The sequence below is a fragment of the Euphorbia lathyris genome, chromosome 9 (genome assembly GCF_963576675.1).
Source record: "Euphorbia lathyris chromosome 9, ddEupLath1.1, whole genome shotgun sequence".
Classification (NCBI taxonomy): Eukaryota; Viridiplantae; Streptophyta; class Magnoliopsida; order Malpighiales; family Euphorbiaceae; genus Euphorbia; species Euphorbia lathyris.
Window position 1 is genome coordinate 42,814,471 of NC_088918.1, and position 4,228 is coordinate 42,818,698.

Sequence of the window (4,228 nt, forward strand, 5' to 3'; positions counted from 1 at the left end):
AATAAATCACAAAAAAAGAGTTTTCAAATTGAATTATTTAAACTAATGTTTTTTTGTAATGTAAATAAATAGAGGCATTCTTGTTAATATTTCAAACCGTCTTCAAAATATCACGTTTTAAAACCTTAGCCCGTTCCAACGACGGATTAAGCGAACATTGTAATTAAAATCGTTTTCTTGGCAAATAATAGAGTTTTGAACCATTTCCTTAAAGAATTTGTACAAAGTAAAATTGACTTGTATGTTTAACCACGTTTTCTCATTAAAGGTTTTTTATCTCAAACGTTTTCAAATATTCGAGTCGTTCCAACGGCGATTCGCGGGGTTTTGAAACGCACCCTAATCGTTCCAACGGCGATTAAGGTGCGAACCATGTAAATAAATCCGTTTTGGGAAATAAGTTAATGTAGAATAAGCACACGACATAATATTTAACACGGTTGTAAATAAACCACTTCTTTCTTCCCCCTCTCTGTGTATGTATAAACATAAATGGGTGATTCTTTACTGGTGTGGCTTTTCAATATCATATGCTCAAAATGGTTTCTAAAAAGAGAAAGAAAAGGGTTTCAAATGAATTTTAAACTTAAAGAAGTACACGATTAGTCCGTTATCGCCTAACATGCTGAGTAGGAGGCCGGTGGTTCATAACCGGGCGATGTCGGGGTGCCTAGTAGCCTTTCTCTGGAAAGGAGCTAGCCTTCTCGGCTCGTACCTAAGTCTCCCGAACCCACACCGGTCTCCCGCAAGGGATCGGTGTTCATTTTCCCATTCGTGGGTGGCGACTCTTCCATATCTCCGAGCTCCGGTCCTGCCGAGCAGCTTGATTCCACGATTGGTTGCTTTCGGCGCCAATCACCGCTTACGTCGCCATGAGGTTGTCCACCCCCCGGTCCGCCCGGGAGATTAGGCCGCGGCACCTCGTCTAACACCTGCTTATAAAACAAATACCTCAATGCAGCATGATCAGTGTAAACAATAACTTTGGAAAGCACTAAATATGAACGAAACTTGTCAAGTGCAAAAATCACAGCTAATAACTCCTTTTCTGTGGTAGTATAATTTACTTGAGCATCATTAAGGGTTTTACTAGCGTAAGAAATTGGTTGGCAAATTTTGTCCACTTTCTGTCCTAAGCATGCACCTACAGCTGTGTCACTAGCATCGCACATCAGTTCGAAGGGTAAATCCCAATTAGGGCTAACCATTATCGGAGCTTTAGTCAGTTTATCCTTCAAGGTATTGAAAGATTCAAGGCATTCGGGTGTGAAAACGAAATTGGCATCCTTCAATAACAATTGGGTCATAGGCCTGGAAATTTTAGAAAATTCTTTAATGAAACGTCTATAAAAACCAGCATGGCCTAAAAAACTCCTAACTGCTTTGACATTGGAAGGAGGGGGCAGTTTTTCAATGACCTCGATTTTAGCAGGGTCTATCTCTATGCCCTTTCGTGACACCTTATGGCCTAGAACAATACATTCAGTGACCATAAACTGACACTTTTCCCAGTTGAGGACTAAATCAGTTTCCTCACATCTTTGCAGCATTAATCCTAAGTTATACAAACAGCTATCAAAGGTCGTCCCAAAAATAGAAAAATCGTCCATAAAGACCTCCATGAAATCTTCTATCATATCAGAAAATATAGCTGTCATGCACCTCTAAAACGTAGCAGGTGCATTGCATAATCCAAAGGGCATCCGTCTATATGCAAATGTCCCAAAAGGGCATATGAAAGTGGTCTTTTCCTGATCGTCAGGATCCACTGAGATTTGCATGTAGCCCGAATACCCATCCACACAACAGAAGAAAAACTTACCTGCCATGCGTTCGAGCATTTGATCGATGAACGGCAGGGGAAAATGGTCCTTCCTAGTGGCGTCGTTTAATTTCCTAAAATCCACACACATTCGCCACCCCGTCATTTTCCGCACCGGAATTAACTCATTCTTCTCGTTCAACGTCACTGTTGTGCCTCCCTTCTTTGGCACCATATGCACAGGACTCACCCACTGGCTGTCAGAGATCGGAAAGATCATCCCTGCATCAAGCAGCTTAATCACCTCAGCCTTCACCACCTCCTTCATTTTCGGATTAAGCCTTCTCTGAGGCTGAGAGTCGGCTTCACTTTATCTTCCATATAAATCCGGTGTTCGCAGAGCGACGGGCTGATCCCTTTTATGTCAGACATTTGCCATCCAAAAGCCCCCTTATGCTTCCTCAACACCTCCACCAAGCGATCTTCCTCAGGACCTGTAAGATTAGCAGAGATAATTACAGGCAAATGTACAGGTGGTGCCAAGAACACGTATTTTAAATGTGCCGGTAGGGGTTTTAGATCAAGGGTTGGTGGTTCTTCAATTGACGTTTTAGGCCTTGTTTTTGTCTCCCTCTCCAGTAGTTCATCGTGCCGAGCCCAATTACATCCTTCTTTACTTCCTTCCCCAACGTCTTCATCTGACAGCTCCTCCTCTTCTAGTTCGATGTTTAGTTTTTTGACCTCGTTTTCCTGAAAAGTACTCTCAACCAAAGAGTCAGTAAGGCTTAGGAAATTACAACACTCGTCATCAACGGGAAATTTCATAGACTTCAGAATATTGAATTCTACTTCCTCATTTTGCAATCTGAGAATTAATTTTCCCCCTTCCACATCAATCAGGGTCCGTCCTGTCGCGAGGAAAGGCCTGCCTAATAAGATAGGCACCTGATCATCCTCCTTGATGTCCATTATCACAAAGTCAGCTGGGAAGATGAACTGATCTACCTTCACCAAGAGGTCTTCTACCACCCCTACTGGTCGCCTTATTGATCTGTCAGCCAGCTGTATGGTGACTGATGTTGGTTTTGGATCCCCCATCCCCAGTTTCCTGAAAGGCATCAAGTTAATGCTTGCTCCTAGATCACATAAAGCACGTTTAAAATAAACTTTGCCTATTGTACAAGGTATGCTAAAACTACCAGGATCCTTAGATTTTTTTGGGAGTGGGCTTGTGAGCATCGCAGAACATTCCTGGCTCAGCATTACGGTCTCATGATCTCCTAATCTTTTCTTTTTAGAGATCAATTCTTTCAAAAACTTTCCATACACATGCATATTCTCAAGAAGTTCAAGGAACGGAAGATTAATCTCTATTTTCTTAAACACATTAAGAATCTTTGAATAATCCTTATCTAATTTAGCTTTTCTAGAAGTAGGATAAGGTAGTGTCACCTGTGTTGGTGGGTCAACAGTGTCAGTTATCGAAACCAGATCAGAAACACTTACTTGAGGAGAAGATGGAACAGACGAGATATTACCAGTAACTGGGTCTAACCCCTCGTCTCGTTGAGGCACAAAATCCGGTCCTTTGACCTGTGTTCCACTTCTGAGCGTGATTGCTCGTGCTTCCTCTTCTGCCAACTTACTCACTTATGTCTGAAGTCTTTGGCAGAATGCTTCATTGTTTGCCAATCTTCCCTCCATGACACTCATGCTCTCTATCAGGGCGTCGATACCCTTCTCTAAATTAAATTCAGAGCTTGCCCTTCTGTGCCTGTCATGCTTTAAATAGTGGATATGTTCGAACACAATGGGACATTTCACACTCTTATGCCCTCCGCTGCAAACCTCACAGCTCACCACTGACACTGGTGATTTCAAGTGATTTCCCAGCAGAGCTACCTTTTCTGTGAGTGCTACTATCTGAGGATTTGATTTTGGACACACTCCAATGCACTCCTCTGCTGTTGTAACCCTGCTCGGAGACGGCTTTACAACTTGCCAACATGCACTTCGTTCCGCCAATTCTTTCACCAGATTATAAGCCTGTATTGCGGTTTTGTTGAACAAATTTCCTCCCACCGCTGTATCAAGAAAAGCACGGCTAACAGGAGATATCCCCAAATAGAACATATCAACAAGCTGGTATCGCTGGTAATCATGATGGGGGCACCTTCTCAACAATCTCTGGAACCTCTCCCAGGCTAGATGCAGGTTCTCACTTTCAGTCTGCCTAAACGATGCAATTTCGCTTCTGAACTGAGCAGTCTTAGATGGAGGGAAATATTTTGCTAGGAAAGCTGACACAGTGGTGTCCCAATCAGTGAGAGAGCCTGGCTCAACTGAATGTAGCCATTCTGCAGCTTCTTCTTTCAAGGAAAATCTGAACAACTTCTGGTAGACTTGTGCAGATGTGACTTTTTCGCACTTGAAGGTGCTACAATATTCTACGAACTTGTCAACGTG

The 4,228-nt window shown here is 42.7% G+C and overlaps 1 non-coding gene across 1 annotated transcript; it reads left to right on the plus strand.

Annotated features, from left to right (window-relative positions):
- The first annotated feature begins 3,917 nt into the window (after positions 1-3,917).
- Positions 3,918-4,024, plus strand: LOC136207734 (small nucleolar RNA R71). Its single transcript, XR_010676862.1, has one exon. It is a non-coding gene; the product is annotated as a small nucleolar RNA R71 (small nucleolar RNA).
- Positions 4,025-4,228: the final 204 nt, after the last annotated feature.